This window comes from Centropristis striata, chromosome 17, assembly GCF_030273125.1.
Source record: "Centropristis striata isolate RG_2023a ecotype Rhode Island chromosome 17, C.striata_1.0, whole genome shotgun sequence".
NCBI classification, from domain to species: domain Eukaryota; kingdom Metazoa; phylum Chordata; class Actinopteri; order Perciformes; family Serranidae; genus Centropristis; species Centropristis striata.
The window spans coordinates 24,111,711-24,130,512 of NC_081533.1; the positions used below are offsets into that span (position 1 = coordinate 24,111,711).

The window sequence follows — 18,802 nt, forward strand, 5'->3', positions numbered from 1 at the left end:
GAGGTACAAAAGCGACCTCGGAGACAGACAGGCGGCTGCCTGACAGCGAGCCAGACAAACAGACAGGAGGAGTTGCACCACACAGCAGGTGGGGTTCAGGCATTGCCGGAGCCTCCACACAGAGAGAGGAAAGACGTCTCCAGTAGTACATTCTGATCGAGGTGGAAATGAGTAACCAGTGGAGCCTGTCAGAGCAGATGGCTGAGAATCCATTAGCTAATAGTGGAGGAGCCTCCCAGCCAAACTAATGACGCCCTCATTACTACGCTGCACGCGCTCCCACCCAGCCAATGGACTCTGGCTGGGCCTTTGTCTGGACCGGGACACACAAACACACACACACATTTAGAAATGTACGCACTCGTACATGCATCTGCACATGTGTATACAGACACAGTCACACACATTGTGAGACCTCGTACATTCTCCAGTAAGTGCATGAAAACACACATACGCAGCAGTACTGTGATGCCTGCAGGGAGGGGCCACATTTGGTGAGAGAGGAAAGAGACAAAAATGTGTGGACCGAGAGACTATCCCATCCATCTATCCATCCTCCTGCACACATGACTGCCACCTCAAAATATGCCATCTGCTTTTCACAGCACGGAGAGATGAGAAACGAAGCAGAGATGAAAAACGCAATATCACAGCTGCATAAATAATTTGGCCTGTGTGTGCTCTGCATGTGATAATGCACAGCTATTCATTCACCGATCTGTTATCACCTGTGTTTATAAACACACTCTGGCACATGCTAGTGGGCTTGCAGACACACGTGGGCGCACACAACCTTCTGCAAGCTGAAAAGCCAGCCAGGTAGACAGACGGGCAAAGAGACAAGGACAAAAGTTAGACAGCCGTTAAAGTGACAGCAGTGGTGTCTAAATACTGTCTAACTCCATTGAGCATTCCAGTTTTAACAATGGTGTTTATGTATATTTTAGTGCTAAACTGAATATTAAGAGGAGCTGACAGCTCTCAGGACCCTCTCTGGGGACAGCTGAACTACATCTGAACTGTGTTTCATTTTGCATCTACCTTGTTTCCTTCTCAGAGGAGGATTCACCTTCTTTGTATTTTGCAGTCAAAGAGGAAGCTAAAAAAGTGAACTCAGTAGAATGCAGATCTTCATCCAACGTTGAGATTCTCTCGCGAAGCAAAGCTCTGATCGATCTGAACTCCAGCAAGAAAGCAAATTTTACAAGATGTTTGCTTGTCATTTTGTGGACACACCTATCAGCCTGAATTCAGACATTTTACAAATAATCTTAGCATTATGTTGGCATCAAAAGTTTGTATTGAGTAGGGTTGCAAAATTCTAAGAGCTTCCAAAGTTGGAAACTTTACATGGGAATTAATGTAAATTTATGTAAATTAACAGGAATTTATGGCCCTTAACAGGGAACTTAAATATAGTTGGGGAAAACTATTCTAGCAAAATCTTGACTAAAACAAGCAGATTTCATGCAAGTACACTTGAATATCTCTGCTATTCTTCCATCACATGTACACAGCACACTGCTTCCTGCAGGGCTGCTGAGGCCTATATGCACTGTGCATCCCTCCATCATGTGCACAGATGATTTCTAGAACCCTGGACCACACTTTTGAGCCCAGGCTAGCAAGGTTATTATAGTTAACGAAAACTAACTAAATAACGAAAACTAGAATTGAAAAAACATTTTCGTTAACTGAAATAAAAATAAAAACTAGAGTTTTTAAAAAAACGGTAACTAACTGAAACTGTATTGTGAGGTTACAAAACTAACTAAAACTAACTGAAATTATAGTGAAAATGTCCTTAGTTTTCGTTTTTTTGTCAACTTTTTTCATTCATAATTCAGTGTTTCTTTTTGAAAATGCAACACATGGTGAATATGTTTACTGAGACTGGGATGGGAAACAAAATTCAAAACAGCCAGAACTGTAAGAGTTAATAACCTTATTGGGGCTGAGATGATAAACCAAATGAAATAAAGGCAAAATTTATTATGACCTCTTTGAATCTGGCACCCAACACATAGCCCATTACCAAAAAACTAAAACTAACACTAAAACTAATAAAAACTAAACTAAAACTAAGCATTTTCAAAAAATAAAAACTAAACTAAAACTAACTGAATTTGAAAACAAAAATTCACAACGAAATTAAAACTAAAACTAATGAAAAATACAAAACTATTATAACCTTGCAGGCCAGTGCCTGAAAGGGTTTGGGAAAAAAAAATATTTGACTCACTCAACATTCATGATTTTGTTGTTCAATGAAAAAAATTATTGTTCAACAAAATAATTAAAACATAAAGTTCTGCTTATTTGTAAGTAGAACTTTGTTTTCAACAAATAAATCTATTGAAATGTCACATTTTTTAATTGTATTATCTAGCATGGATGTCTGCTTATGACGGAACAAAATGTTTATATTTATGTTTGGATATGATATAGTTGAATGTAGAAATGTAATGAATCTCTGCATCACTGGGATGTCTTTCAGCATCCAGTCCTAAATGTGCTAAACAAATCTAAACATGATTGATCCAGTATATGAGAGATTATCTGTGGATACAGATCAACAGACAAACACTCACACACCAAACCAAATGCATGATCCCTTCCAGGTTTACACCTGGTTGAAAATAATAGCACTGACGGGCGCAGTAATGTGCTGCCCACTGCTCCTTGCATGGTGTGTTCACTTGTGTGTAAAAAAGGATGGGTTAAATGCAGAGGTTGAATTTCCCCATTGTGGGAATAATAAAATAATCTTCTTCTTCTTCTGACATACAAAAAGAAGACAACAGATGCTGATCACATCTGCTTTAATATTTCCGTTTACCTTGCTATAAGCTATAATGTATTTCCACAGCTGACAGCAAGTGATTCCACTGAGCAGTGACCGGTCAGTAGAGGTCAGCTTAGTCATGTTCATGTCCTTCATTGACATTATCAGGATCTGAGGACAGAAAGACAAGGGCAGAGTCAAACATAATTTCCCCTCCTGATGTTTGACTTCAGCTTGGTTCATTTGTAAGACCAGAAGAGAGGTTAGTGCAGCTATTGTGGCTTTAGAGGTGCTGGTTCACCTATATTACAGACAGGACACTAAAGGAGGGATGACAGCCCAGCTTGGGTCCACATTCCAGCTAATGCAGTCACAGCAACCGCCTGCTATTCCCATGAAAGTTTGTCCTAGACCACTCAGCCAGCAGGGCAACCCCACAGAGAGAAAGTTGACAGCAGCTTGCATGACTAATATTACTTTGAAATGCAAGCTAATAGGCTTTTAAACAATGGCGACATTTTTGGGTAAAAACTGTGAAATGTGACAACCACTCTCTGTTATTAGTGAACGATTGGCTCACATCGCCCCAAAAAACCTGAAGAAAAGATTTTGCGATCAGGTACAAAATGATGAGGTCTTTTCAAGTTTGCTGTTTCAAGTTTTTTTCCCCCTCTTTGATACATTTTTGATCACAGCCAGATCCCCTGTGGGGCGTTAGACACACATTTCCCTGGTGTCAAGCCTTCATCTACAGTCACTGTCATCAACTCCCTGTATGAGTGAGTGTGCACAATTGTGTACGTGTATATGCTAGTCTGTGTGGGTGTGCAGGTGGAGGCGGGCCACTTCCCCAACAGACCTTGGAGGACTGTAGTCCTGTTAGTCTGACTGGCGGAGGATGAGATCTGAGGTCACAAAGAAGTGAGTAGGGGTGAACATTGCACTCTGCAGTGCCAATTGCCTCTGAGACCTTTCTTTGGTCTGCAAGATAGAAACATGCAATCTCAATGAAGGTGTTAGTTTAGGCAGTTTGGTGCAATCAAAAATAAAAGCTTGACAGTGTTTTCTCTGTGTTAGGAAGTTTGGAGCTCCACTGGCTAGCTTGTATTGCAAGCATGAGAAAAGGATGAATTTTGTGGACAAAGAAGGAAGGTTCTGTGGTCCAAGCTATCACGTCTTTGTGTCACTAGAGGGGAAAGCTGTGTCCTCAGCAGGAGGTCGACTGCATTCTCACTGGCTACTGAGCTCTGCCACGGCTCTGCCTTGTCGCCCATTCTGTTTTTATGATTTTAATTATGAGTGTCCAGTTTGTGGCCTCAGTACTGCATCTCTGCCTCTTGCTGATTTGGTTGTGCTAGATTTGTCAGTCTGTGACCATCAGTGTGCTTGGGAGCAGCTTGTACCTTCAAATCCAAAAACAAATTTTATCTAGAAATGACATTTTTACTAGATTTTCTTACATCACTATTGCTATCTCACTTTATTTTCATTGCTTTCATTTTCAATCTATTCAAATGTATTACTTTTTAAAAATGTAATAAAATTAATTATATTTGATCTAGAAATGATTTACTGACTTTGTTTTAAAGTAACCCTTTTTAAATAGATGTTTACATCACTATTATTATCTTCTTTTTATTAATGTATTTCATATTTATATTTTCATTGCTTCAACTTAAAATGTATTTAAATGTATTGCTATTTTTTAAATTTCATTATTTTTTTCATCTAAATAAAAAAAAATATCTAGAAATTATTTACTAACTGTTTTTAAAAGTAATAATTTCTTACTAGATTTTTATATCACTGCTGTCTCACTTTTATTTATTTATTATTTCTATTTTCATTGCTTTCATTTAAAATGTATTTATATTTCAACATGGTCTCACAGGAATCCGTGAAATAGCCACAGATTTGCTTAACTCAAAATCCGTGGAATAGCCACAGAATCACTCAAATTTCCGTGAAACTGACACGGATTTCACTACAATGCAAGTTAATGACAGTCATATCCCGTGGCTATTCCAACATACAAAGTGATTATTTACATTCACTGAGTGAATATTTAGAAAATAAAACATATATTTCTCGCTAGAAATGTGATCAAAATTCATTTTTATGCAGAAACTAAGTCAAAATATTGATTTTTTCACTAAAGATGAGACAACTGTCCGCCATGTTTTTTGTTCTGACCGCCGGGACCTTGAAAGTCACGTGACTTGGAACAAACCAATAGGAAAAAATATCCATGGAATAGCCATGGGATATGACTGTCATTAACTTTCATTGTAGCGAAATCCGTGTCAGTTTCACGGAAATTTGAGTGATTCCGTGGCTATTCCACAGATTTTGAGTTAAGCGAATCCGTGGCTATTTCACGGATTCCTGTGAGACCAGGTTCTTATATTTATACTATTTTTTTATTTAATAGAAAAATGAAGTTCTCTTTTACTATTACTATCTCTGTATCTCTCCGTGTTCTAAGTAGTTACCTATGTAGAAGAAGAATAAGTTTACATATCTTGGGGATTAGATGGAGCATGAGATCACTTTTTGCATCACCCGCAGTCATGCAGATGTTGGACTTCTGGTGCTGGAGGAACTGAACCTGAACTCTCCATTTATCATTCTATCTCTCACCTCTGGCTACACAATTTGGTTAGTGACCAAAAGGATAAGATCATGCATAAAAGCAGCTCTAATATGTTTCCATTTCAGGATGTCTGGGCATGCCCTTCAGGCCAAAGCATTTCCAACATAATTTCTCGAACACAGACTGTTTGAACTAAGCAAAGGTGATTCAAAGTTGATTGTGCTGTTGTTGCATTCCACAATGTTGTTGCAGCCTAGCCAAAATTCTCAGCACGGTGCAAGTGTCAGCTTCAGTTTAAAGCCTTGCAGTGAGGAATGGTATATGAGGCGAGAACAAAAAACGACTTTTAAAAGTGTTTTTCAATTTGTTTTTACATTTGCACTTCTGTTCAGTCTTTTAGAACTGTCATGGCGCCCCATGTTAACAAGTCTCTTGTTGTATCACCACCTTGAGGACAAAGATAGTTAATTTCACAGCAACATAAGGAGAGCCATTAAAACAGCAGCCTATGTTTTGCTGGAAGGGGAGAAAAGTGATTCCTTTTGGGGTTTTTTGAGGGTATTTGGAATAGATCAAATTTAGGGGTAAACCTGTCTCTTAGTAACAACTTTTTAAATCTATAGATGAAGGCTTTATGCCAAACAGCAGGTTTGTCAGCTCAATGATTATGTTTAGAATTAAGCCATTAAAGGTTCACAACTTGAGGTGAACTAGCCTTTTTTCATAGCTTTGAGAAAATGAATAAACAGGTACAGAAAGCCTGCAATGGAACAAAGGAGAATGTGACCAAAACCTGCCCAGCCTATTAAAGGCTGGCCTCCATCAGTAGGGTCTTACATTACAAGTAAGAGTATTACTGCATGGTATGGCATGGCTCGATTTAGGTCGGCTTGCTCATTTTTTTGTTTTTTAACTATTATTAAAAGTTGTGAATAGTCCCGAGTACTTTTTTGGAGAGAAAATCCTGCCTACATTGTTGGCAACAACATCTAGAAACCTTAACGACACAATAGTCCTTTGTCAATACCATCCATAATGACACATATGAGCATTTGTCAACAGTGGCTCCCGGTACAGAGCGGAGCATCTAAAAATAGCACACACGTCATTAGACATATTACGTACAGTTCGTGGTTGTAAAAAAGGCTGCAGTTTCGGTGAATTTAGGCTACAAAACGACTGACCTAGGTTCAGGGCAAAAAACTTCCTGGTTAAGGGTTATAACTGACAGTTTAAACAGTAAATAAATGTACGTAAAAGACAGAAGTGATGTAGTTACAAGGGTGATGTGAGCCATAGAAGTTACGTAAAAAACGTAACAAAAATAAAAAAAACGCCCAGTCTGATTGATGGATATCTGCAGTGGGGAAAAAAAGAGAGAAATAGACCAAAAGTATCAAAAATGAGTTGAGTCGAGTTTGCTGTATAGTGAAAAAAGGCAATCGTCAAAGTTTGCTATATTTTCATTGCATGAGTAAATTCCTCCCTAAGAGTTTGTGTGCAACCCTTATGTGTACTGATAGAGGTTGTAATGTGCCTGTAGCAAATGTTTAAACCCCATTACATGTAGATCAGAGAGACTGACTCTTCATTAGGAGCACAGAGGAAAGAGCAGAGTTTATTTCCAGTGTGAAGAGGTGATGGCACGCAGGCCAAATCAAAGTAGTCCTGTTTAAACACCGCCGGGGAGTGCAGCATGAACCCCTTTTTAGCCAGGAGCTACAGAGCAAAGAGACAGGTGAAGGAGAATGTGAGAAAAAGATGACAACACGTAAGGAAGTAGAAGTAGAAAGACTAAAATAGAGACAGAAGAAAAAGAACCATGAGAGACAAAGAAGAAGTATGAAAGGAGAAGGGTGAATTATGCAAGGTTGTCAGCTTTGGATAAATAGGATTAAAATTTGCAGTATAAACCAGAGATGAGGCGGGGTGAGTGAGAAGGGCAGTGTGCCACTAAAGCATGTCATGAAACATAAATCCATCAATTCCCATTCCCTGCCTCAGTGGACTTCAAAGACAGGTCTCAAATCATGCATCCATTCAACCATATAGTCGGCCTGCATTGCAGCATGAAGAGTATAAAGTGAGCTGAGCGTAAGAAGTGCAAGTCTGTCGTGAACACTCAGGATGTCCCAGCTTGTAGTTGTGTAAGTCCTATTTTTGGCAGTTTGAGTATCTCCATGTCTGTGTTCATACAGCACGTTCACGCTTTGTTTAAAATACAATATTCCTCACACATAAATGTATTACCACGTGACATGTATTGTTATTTTCCACAAATGCTTGGAATAACAGTTTTAACGCTACTTTTGTCATGCAACTATCACTATTCTGTTCATGAAAACAGTTTATATGTGTGCATGTGATGATGAGGGTAAAGGGACAGGGAGTACTGTATGTGTGAGTGAAATGTTTCTCTGACACATATTTCAATCAGTATGCAGGACTCCTGGGCCACTATGTCAGTTTGTTCTCATCAAAACCTGCTCCATGCAGCTCATGAGACACAGCAATGTGCGCAGACACACAATACATGCACACACACGTAACACAGCACAGCTGTCACACTAGGCAGCGCAGATGACGGGCTTGTGGGAGGCAAATCCACCTCCATTCTGTTCCTGCTCAAAGAGTAGTCAGAGAGCTCCCAAACCAGGCCAAAGCACGCAGAAGTAGGCCAGTCCGGGGACCAAAGTCTCCTGCAGTGCCAGGTAGCTTTTTTTTTTATACCAATAATGATTTGACAGCACCTGGCAACAAGTTAAAGTTTGGTGTGTACTAAAAGTGTGCAGAGTTTGTGTTTGTTACTGGTGGAAACTAAGACATACTTCTACTCAACTACTTCTCAGCAAATATTGTATTTTTTACTCCACTACAATTTTCAGCCTTAGTTACTCCAGATTTAGATTAACAGCATAAAATATAATGAATAAATAAATCATAATATCATTTTATTAAAAAGGCTTTTTTGGTCTCCACTGGGACATAAGCAAACTATTCAGCAGTATGTAAGTTAATACATAAAATATGTAAGAATAAATTATATATTATTTTTTATATATATATTCATATATATACTGTTTATTTAACTCTAAATATAATTTTATGCTAATACTTTTGTATTTTTACTGAAGTAGAATTTTCAATGCAGGGTTTTTACTTACTTCACTAGTATCTATACAGTGCCAAATTAGTACTTTTCCTTACGTAAAAGAAGATCTGAGTAGTTCTTCCACCACTGGTGCTTTCCCCTAAGAATACTTCTATCCCACTGATCTGAAAGCTTTGAATCAAAACGAGGATGTCATATTGTAAAGGTTGGAAAGGGAGGATGAAGTCTTGCACATAATATTCTTTTATGTCTTATCATGAATAGTAATAGGTTGTTCTCATGAATTATTTGTATGATGTCCTACAAAACAGTAATGCACAGAAATTCTGTATGTTGTCTATGAAATTCTGTCTGGCGACCAAGTTTAAATGACGAGTCGATGGAAGCAGCTGTGGACGGATCAAACTAACCCTGGCTTTCTACCAGAAGACCAGGGGAATGGCGTTTGTGTCCTGTTAGTTTCCCATTGAATGTTTTGTACATAAGCAGTATTTATAACCCAAATCCTGTCCTTATTTCCTCACCTTAACCAAATTGTTTTGGATTGAATAGTTCATTTACATCATGTTTAAAACAGCAACCGGTATTTCATAGTAAATCATACAATTTCCCATGCATTACTTTTAATTCATGAGAACATGTTGCAATAGTTGCTTAGTTTTCGTATGAAATCAAATATCTGTATTAACCACGTAAAATGACTTGCAGGTTATCAGTGCAATCTTCAGTCTTGCAACTGTTTGCTTCTACTGTGCATTATGCATTGCTCTCTATTGATGACAAATCCTTCCATTACAAAACTCTGCTCAAAACTGGTGGAAACTTGGGCTGATAGCACCAAGGTTACAAGAATCCTCAACCAAATTGGTTAAACTATCAGAGCTGATTTGGTGTAAACAGAGTAGTAAGAGAAGGCTTGGTAGCCTTGTGGGAGGAGCCCATAAAATAATGCTCATACACCACAGTATTCAGCGACATGGAGTACTGAGTGGCTGTGTTGTTTCAGTCTTAATCTGTTGTTGTTTGCACTGCTGCTTGGTTAACACTCCTAATTCTCTATCTGGCACATAATTGCGGCTCCCAACAGGATCCAGCAGGCAAGACTGGTGCCATGCTAGCATTCAGCCTAGTATATATGTGTGGCTGTGTCTGTGTGTGCAAGTGAATGTGTCTATGAGTAATAGAGAGACTGCTGTTTTGCTAAAGTTTTGAAAAAGTTGGTGAAGGAAGTGTAGTGTGTGTGTGTGTGTGTGTGTGTGTGTGTGTGCGTGTGTGTGTGTGTGTGAGCTGTGTGGGCGACACTGTTGGATTTAGTTGAAGTCTCCAGGGAGCAAAACAGGTTCATGTTCAGGTGCAAGACGGAATTAGGATCTTGTTAAACTCATGCTGGTTAAGAAGCACACATACCACCATGACCTGTTCTCGTCACTCGAAGAAAGCAAATACAGCCTGCACACTCATGCACACCATCTCTCACATTAAACCACACACACACACACACACACACACACACACACACACACGAAGCAGCTCCCTGGTGAGTCAGCAGTAATCCTGCTCTAGCTCTGGTCCCGGAGAATCATGTGTCTCTGGTAATCATCACATGTAGGTACATACACACAAATACATGCACACATTAATCCTTTCACACCTTGGCCCTGCACCAAACCCTACATTGACACTGATCCCAGACCAGCTCTTGCTGCTTAAAGGCGCTTGAAATCAGTGGGGAAACAGATGGATCAACACCCACCGCTGATCTATGTTCAGCTGAGGCTCCAGCCGCTCCAAATAATGGGATGGCACATTCCCTGTTCACAATCACTTTAATGACGGTTATTTCGGTTGGGACAATGGCAGAGAAGGCATTTGTCTATTAAAAACCTATACAAAAAAGTATGTAATTCTAAAAAGAAGAAAAAAAGTCTCAAAGTCTGTAACTTTGACATGAAAAGGCAAAAGGCAAGCAGAGTATTTTTAATTGAATCCATCAGTTTGATTTGATGATATTGCATCTCTATCAGTGTAGAAGAACTCAATCTCATCTGCTGATTGCCTGAGCTCTTCACATAAAAGAAGCGGGAATGTTTCATTAAGGCTGTGATAATTCAACAAGATATACTTTAGAAATCAGTGCGTATTCAGAACTGTGTACAGGGTAAAAATAGCACCCAGACAGAATTCATTAAATGGATACATCCACGATACAGACAAGGCCTTGTTACTGAGAAGTGAGACAGTTGCATATGAAAGTAGGTATCGATATAGTTACATAAAGTAATTCTATCTCTCTGTGTTTCCGAATAAATGACAACACTTTGTGGCTGGCCTACAACCAGCAGACTAATCCTGGCTAAACAAGTCTATACTCTCCCAGTATTGTTCCAGCAGAGTGGATGAGGAGCCAAATCAGGGTTTTGTTTCACAGAATCACCATGACACACACCATGAGTCATTGTCAGCCCAATGATTCTGCACTTTAAACTGCAACAACATGCAATGTTAATGTGACTTTGACAATATGGTGTATTGTATTGGAATACACAGTCTAAGCAAGCTTCAATCCTCTACTGGCTGATTTCCTCAGACTGTCCTTCCCTAAAAACCAAACCAATAGGTCATTGTAAAAGTCTAATCTAATTACGATCCATATTTACATTTATTGTTCTGGCAACCTCTAGTGGATGTAACAGTAATGACAGTAACAAAGGAGGTAAAAAATCCCACAGAACTTTAACCCTGGAGGCGGCTACTCATGTCTAGGGATGGGTACCTTTCACATTTGAATCGATACGGTATCGATACCCGGTACCTGGGAATCGGTACCGGTACTCAACGGTACCAATTTTCGGTACTTTTGCGTAACATATTTATTTCTCAAAATATAAACTTTAAAAAATATATCAAAACAATATAAAATCCAGGATGAGCAGTGCTTTATTGTTGAGTGAACGTGCATTTTGTAACATGAAGGTTGCAGTGTTATCAAAGAATGCAGAGGAGCTCTCAGGTGGCAAAGCACGGAGGAGAAAAAAAAAAAGGTGCAAGTGCACGTGTGATTTGTTGTGATGACGTCGTAGCTGTGCGGCGCAGCACCGGTCAGACAGTATTGTGGGCATAGCATGGTTGGAATAAACAAAGTTGAGTCGGGCTGCTCTGTGTACATATAGAGGATGACGCAGGAGTCCGAGGGATTTAATTTCAGCGAGGCAGTTTGGAGTTAAGTGGCAGGTAATATTCCTGAGTTGAAGAGCGGAGTATTAGCGGAGGACCAGAGATGCAGCAGCTAGCTGCTAGCTGCTAATGACTAGTCTACGGATGAATGGAGAGAGCAAACGGAGTAAGGAAGGTCTAATCTGGAGGCAGACGAAGGCCAAGCCCGGGTAGAGACATTGGAGAGATAGTAGCTGGCGGCTAGAAGACCTAGAGCCGGCTGTTGGTCTCTGTTCCGCGGTGGAAGAGGGCAGCAGTTAGCGGCCGCGGTGAGCAGACAGGACCAGACGAGGAGGTAAATAAATAAAAAAAAAATAGTGCGATCGTCAGCAATCAAAGACGTCAAGTGAAAACGGGTTGAAATCAATGATCAGTTTAAAGTTGACGCCGTTTAGGTACCGAAACATGGTACCGTTTGATTTTACATGAATCGGTTCTCGGTAGTACCGACGGAATTCGGTCGGTACCTATAAAAGTACCGAATTCGGTACCCATCCCTACTCATGTCCCATGTGAAACCCATACACTGTATATAAATAATGGATGTAGTCACCCTAGTTTATGGACTGCCAGCTTCAAGCATTGGTTTCGGCGCTAACTGCTGTCACCATATTGCTTTACATCCGTCAACATCTTCGTTTTTTGAAACTGGGAGAGACCATATTTGGGCTGGGACGCGTGAGGACGGTTGTATCTAAAAAATAAACTCTCAAGGCTACAACAAAATAATTGTTACTTGGTGGAAAAAAATAGAAGAGCGACTCCTTGTGTAAACTCGAACTAGACGTTACCAGACACTTGAAATTAACTGAAAACACACGCTGAAAGGGTCAAAGTTCTGAGACAAAAACACGCCAATTCACAGCTATTTAGATGTACACAGTTCCGTGGCTACGCACTGACAGCTCGCTGTGTTATTGACCTGTCAATCAAAGGTAGCCATGCCCCAAATCATAAGCTTCTTTATCATCTATTTTCTTTTAAATGGGACCATTATTTACATCATTAACATCATATTGTCTTGAAGAAGATTTGAAACTAGCGATTGAGACCATAATGTTGCCACAATAATTTTTTAGGAAATCAAGTAAGAAGTAGTCTTATTTTGTATTTAGATAGATAGGACCGGAGTGTTTTTGCAACGGCCGTTGGCGACCCCTGTTGGAATTTTTTGAAGGAATGCAGGCTTATGGCAATTCCGGTTTTGCTTCATAGGTCAAACCGGGAGGTTGCCGTCTGGTGAAACCAAACATCAACACTGAGTTATTTTAACTTACATAACGTACATATTTTACGTAGGTTTACTTGCGTACACAAGTTAAGTTATGTAACACATGTACTTATTTTAACCCATACCATGATCTCTTCCTAAACTACCAAACTCAGACTGAATCATGTTAACCACCTGTTTGAACAATGACCAATTAATTTAGGTCCTGTATAAAGATGTGTAAATTTCCTGCCAACAGTAGGTCCTGTAGGTCATATTACAGGGTTGGAACAAACAACTTAAGTGGTCGTATGGGTAAGAGCACTTTCTGGATTTCCCTATTGTTCTAAAGCACAAACTCAATTTTGAGCCAGCAATCTATTATTATTAAATATTATTAACAGATATGGTTTATGTCATGAGTTCAGAAACATCCTGACTACACACTGTCCAATATGTGATTTTAACTCTAATACTCATCAATCATTATCTTATCATTAACTCTCATAATCAATCATCTTCCCTGTCATCTATATTGTCATTGTCATCCTCCGTTGTGCCTGTGGCAGACCAGAGTAAGCGCATACTGCCGTGGTCTCCAGCATGAACAGATAAGTTTTATTGCAATTACTACTGTGCCGAGCACAACAACTAATTTACCTAATAATAGCACTAATCCTTTGGACAGACTATTCATAAGAAGCAGAGGTGTGAACTGACAATGCTAATGCTATTTTCTGTCGGTCCAAAATGAATTCACTAATTATAAATGCTATTAATCATGTTGCAAAACTGTACTGGATCTCCAGAATGGGAAAGTAATCAAAGTGACGCAAAGACCCTGCTACAAAAACTGTAATACTGCCTGACACACTGTGTTAATACAAACAAGTGGGAGTAATTGGTGACGGATATGTGACAGGCTGATTGATGAGCTGGTATGTGTTGGTGGCTTCACTGATTGACTGAATATCAAAGTGACACCTGTCAGTAAATACAGCAGTGACAAGCTGTCAATAATTTTTGAGTTTATTGTGGCCATATGCATAAGTATGTGTTGGTCTAATGGCATGAGGTGGCCCCCAATCATTCCAATGAAAGCTGCTCATTTAACCAACATGCAATTCTGTGTTGCACAGCACGTGCATTAGGGCCTCTTTCCCTGGCCCCACCTGCTGAATTTCTTTTGAGGATGACAATGCAAGAAGACCCATCCCCAGCCCCTGACTTAAGCCATTCTTGGTTCTAGATCAGCAAAGTGTTGGACCACTCTGGATCCGGGTTTCCTGGCCGAGAGCTTGTTCTTTGGCTGTCAAAATGTGAAGAACTGGTTTGAGATTAGTCCTTGGGGATACACCGGGAAAAACAGATTCTAGAGTTGGGTTGATTTCTGGTTTTGTTGGTCTATCTGGTGTACGAGCTTTAACTGATTAGATTTTATGCAAACCGGCAAAACGCACTAAATCCAACTTGTGTTTATAGTGTTACCCAAACATAGACTTTACTTGGCGGGCCGCCCAGCAGCTGCCCAAAATATATCTGGAGACCCATTTTAGCTTTTAAATAATATATATATATATATATTTTAAATATATTTTCTTTATCTGCCCAGGAGTACATTGCCCTTCGTTGCTCAATGGCACAAGCTCTGCTGTCAAAACAGAGAGAGGCATTCTCTGGTAACAAAGTCATTTTAGAAGACGCTGACACGGTGCAATATGACACATGATTAACATTATATTATGTTTGTTTATAAAGTGACAGCCACTTGTGTCTGACAGGCCGTTCGCAATTTACTGCCAAGCCAAGGCCAGCACCTTGAAGAGGATCAGACTTCAATAGGGGTGGGGGGATTTGTGCACAGAGCATCTTGTGTTTGTTTACTAGAAAGTTCATGTGCTTTTTGGTGTGACAAGACAAAACATGTCAAAGTCAGTCTAAAAAAAAAGCATCAATATGGCAACATTTTGGACGAAAAAGAGAAGAGCCCCACTCTCTGCCTTCGGACTCGACTAGGAGTCGTCAGTCTCATTATTTTCACTCTGTAACGGCTGCTGAGTAAAATGTGACACCTACTGTTAAAATTCAGTGAACCAGTTCAGTCTGGTTTGAACATTTTTACACCAGCCCAACCCTAAGGGAAGAATAGCATAGAATAGAACTTTGTGTTTATATGACATCATATACATAAAAAAAATCTAGGTTCTTGGAAAGTTTTATATACATCAAATGTAGCTAATATGGCCTTGTTGGGCTGTTACCCTCTGTCTGCCAGAGGATAAAATACAAGTAAGGAAGACCAAGCACAAGCCAGGTTTCTATTTCTTTTTTTGCCAGCAAACTATCCTGATGTTCCTAAAATTGACCAGTGTTTTAATTGAAAGAGCATCAGGACATGCCAATAGGTTGAGGTAAAATCAAATCCTCCCTTCCACCAAAACCCCTTAACAAAACTGATAACGTTAACAAGAAGGCAATGTCTGACTGAATAAATGAAGTGGCAATGAAATGGCCATTCAGTCTAAAATATCAGCCTAGCAATTCCCTACTATATCCTGTTGGAAGAGCAAACAAAATGGGAATTGGGCAAGTAAAGTGGATGTTTTTCTGGCCTCCTTCCAACTCAAAACCTCATCTCTTGCTGCTGTTAGACGGGCCAGCAACGTAATGAGTGTTGGTGGAGAGTGAGAAAGCCTGATAATATGGGGAACAAATGTGAAACAGAGAGAGGGTGTTAGTGCTCCAGCATTCTTTTCAAGTGTTTCTTTTACTGCCACAAACTGTTGAATGCATGAAAGCTATTCATCTGTACCGACGTGTTCCATCACACCATTGATTTTGGCTTTTAAATTTCATTAAATTGCAGTGGTGAGAAGAAACATGGAGATGTTACAAAGATTCATTTCCGCTGCATGGCTTACAGCCGTCATCCCATCGACCAAACCTCTAAATGAACATTAACAACCACTCTCAGACGTATCAATTTTCTGTTTGGAAATTCCTGCTTTTCTTCCAGCTCTCTATCAATATTTTTTATTCCATTTCTTTTGCCCTTATAATCTTTTTACTTTCCTCCTTCAGTGCATTTCCTTTTCCAATGGTATTAATGTCATTACAGCCTGCTTTGGCCAGTTTCCACAGATGCCCTTTAAACAGCACCAAACTGGGCCCACTCTCAATTATAAAGGTTTGTAATTTATTTCTGACAGAATGTGGTTCTACTTTCCACAACTAAGCCTTCATTTTGTTCTTTGCAATGTGAACTACCTCATATCTGCCAGTGAAGATCAAAGGACAACCTCTGGGTCTGATAAGTGAAGCCAATGCCCAAGTGCCTTAAACCTTCATTCTCTCTAATGGACAGCAGGGGGCAGCTCCACTGGTTGCAAAAAGAAGAAGGCTGACTGAGTGACAAGTTGCTACAACGGCACACTGAGTGTTTTTGTTTTAGAACTTTGACCATTTCACCATGGGTTTTCAGTTGAGTGTAGTAGCCTAAACGTGACTTGTTAAAATCATGCATATGGTTACAACGCCAAACTCAAGGTTTCAAAACTACAGTTTTGAACACCATAATCGACTTCTTTTGTATAGTATACAATGATGACAAATCAACATCTAGTGGAAATGAAAAAGGATCATATTTAGTTCGGCATGTTGAGGATCTGTAATTTAAACAAAATCATTGTGGTTGGTACAATAGGCGATACAATAAGAAAAGGATGAAAAATACTGGATATCAAATTGGTCATCAAATTGGATTTAAAATAGGAAAATCCATTTGAATTGCTTTAAAATGCATTTTGTATGACCTTCAGAGACAGTGAGATGAGCGTATTATTGCATCAGTCTCAGTCAGTAATGTCACAGAATGAGATTAAAAAGGGAAAAACCAAAACATGTACCTGTCTTGGCCAATCTCTGACCTATTTGTTTGTTTGTTTTTTCAGAATAAATAGCAGCCATTCTCTCTCTTCAATATCACAGAGCCAAACTGACATGCACAAAAAAAATGTGGCTCATATTTACCACCATGACCATCTCTACTGTGTTCATTACCGCCAATGTCATCATGATGATGCTTAGATCTATCATCATAACACCGCCCTTATCAGTGTCATCAGCACTCTGAACACATTCATTGGCATTTTTGTCTGCTGTCCTATTTAGTTCAGGCCTTGAACAGATAAAATGCAGCTGATCTTAACTTACTGGTCCATCCCCGTCTCTTTCTTATGATCCCACACATCAAAAATGCATGATTGATGATTTAAAAATGTATGCAGGGGTTGACGTGTTGCAGCGTATTACAATAATGCTTTGTTGATAAGCAGAAGGTGGGTGGAGGGGGGTTAAACTGGGGTCACATTTGGCCCAAAGCTTCTACTTTGTATCCATCTGTGCTTATGCCTGAAAGGTCCCCTTCTGAGATACTTGATTAATCTTAATAAATGGCATCCATGAGATGAATATTATGTACTTATGTACCCTCTGAGTCTTCCTGTGGATTTTGTGTCACAGGCCAGTACATCCTGAACATCAAATTCATCATGATGTAAGATGCTGAAATGGGGCTAGATCAGCAGGCTGACACACTCAATAAATGTAGCCTTCAGGTGGAAAATCAGATAAAGCCTGGCATATGAGATTTTTAAACCCTGATAGAAAAGAGTCATTTAGCAGTGGCTTCAGTATGAAAAGATGTTTTTTGCTTAAATTAAGAATGTCATTGGGTTAGTATAATTCCATTAGATTCCAATTCAAATTAACTTGTTTGTTCGTTGATTGGGTCGTTGGTCTGTTTGTCAGCAGGATTACAGAAAAAACTACTGGCCAGATTTTCATAATAATGATAATAATTCAATATACAGTAGTGTTCAATATAATAGCAGTCCAATGTGACTAACCAGATTAATCCAGGTTTTTAGTATATTTTTTTTATTGCTACATGGCAAACAAGGTCTTGTTGGTTTTCTGAGAATCTACTGCAACTACTGGTACCTTGTTTGCCATGTAGCAATAAAAAATATACTAAAAATCTGGATTAATCTGGTTAGTCACATTGGACTGCTATTATTTTGAACACTACTGTATATCAAGTGGTGATCTTTCAATGACGTCCATATCTATCTACGTATTATAGTTATATGAGCAATCAAATATTGATAATGCTTTATAAGGATAAATAGAACACATTATAAAGCATTTTAATGATTTACAAGGTTAAGCATCATAATACGTCATAGTTGCGAGTCACTTACAGACATAACTGTGTTTATAATGTATTATAGAAATAGGCTGGCAAAAACAAGTGAATGACCAACAATTATAAGTTATGATATCTTTTTTATGCAAATCTTTATTGAAAATGCATCCAGTAGTTTCGTACAGAAGTTGTTGAATTTTGAAACTCAAATCCATATCTTTTCCCTAACCTTAACCTTAACCATTGCAGATTTATTGTATACATAAAACACTCCTAACATTAATTGTGTTTCTAAACACCTGTGTTTTAGAGATATTACTTTTGAAGACTTCACAAGCCATGGTGGTTTTCCAAGCAAAGGTAATGTTATGAAAGTCTTATCTCATGAGCAGCTGCTCCCTGATGTCCTGTCCTTGAATAATCTTCTGAAAGGGTGAAGAAGAAAGGGAGGAGAAGGATGACAAACAGAGACTGAAGTCGGGTAGTGGAAATAAAGACAGAGAAAAGAAAACCAGATTATTAAAGGATGACAGGAAGAAAATGGAGGTAAGAAAACTGAAAACCAGATGGCTGTCACAGAGATAAGAGCAGAAAACTGGAGTTCAATGTGTGCTGATGTTGAGAACATTGTCCTGTTCATACATTAGAACCAGAGCGAGTGAACAAATGTGCTTCAGGACACC

The 18,802-nt window shown here is 39.2% G+C and overlaps 1 long non-coding RNA gene across 1 annotated transcript in view; it reads right to left on the reverse strand.

The window, feature by feature from the left end:
* Positions 1 to 2,839: 2,839 nt before the first annotated feature.
* Positions 2,840 to 18,802, reverse strand: part of LOC131990035 (uncharacterized) — a 47,659-nt gene continuing 31,696 nt past the window's right edge. The window contains exon 3 of the long non-coding RNA XR_009396020.1: positions 2,840 to 2,956. This is a non-coding gene — a long non-coding RNA (uncharacterized LOC131990035). The remainder of the gene's footprint in view (positions 2,957 to 18,802) is intronic.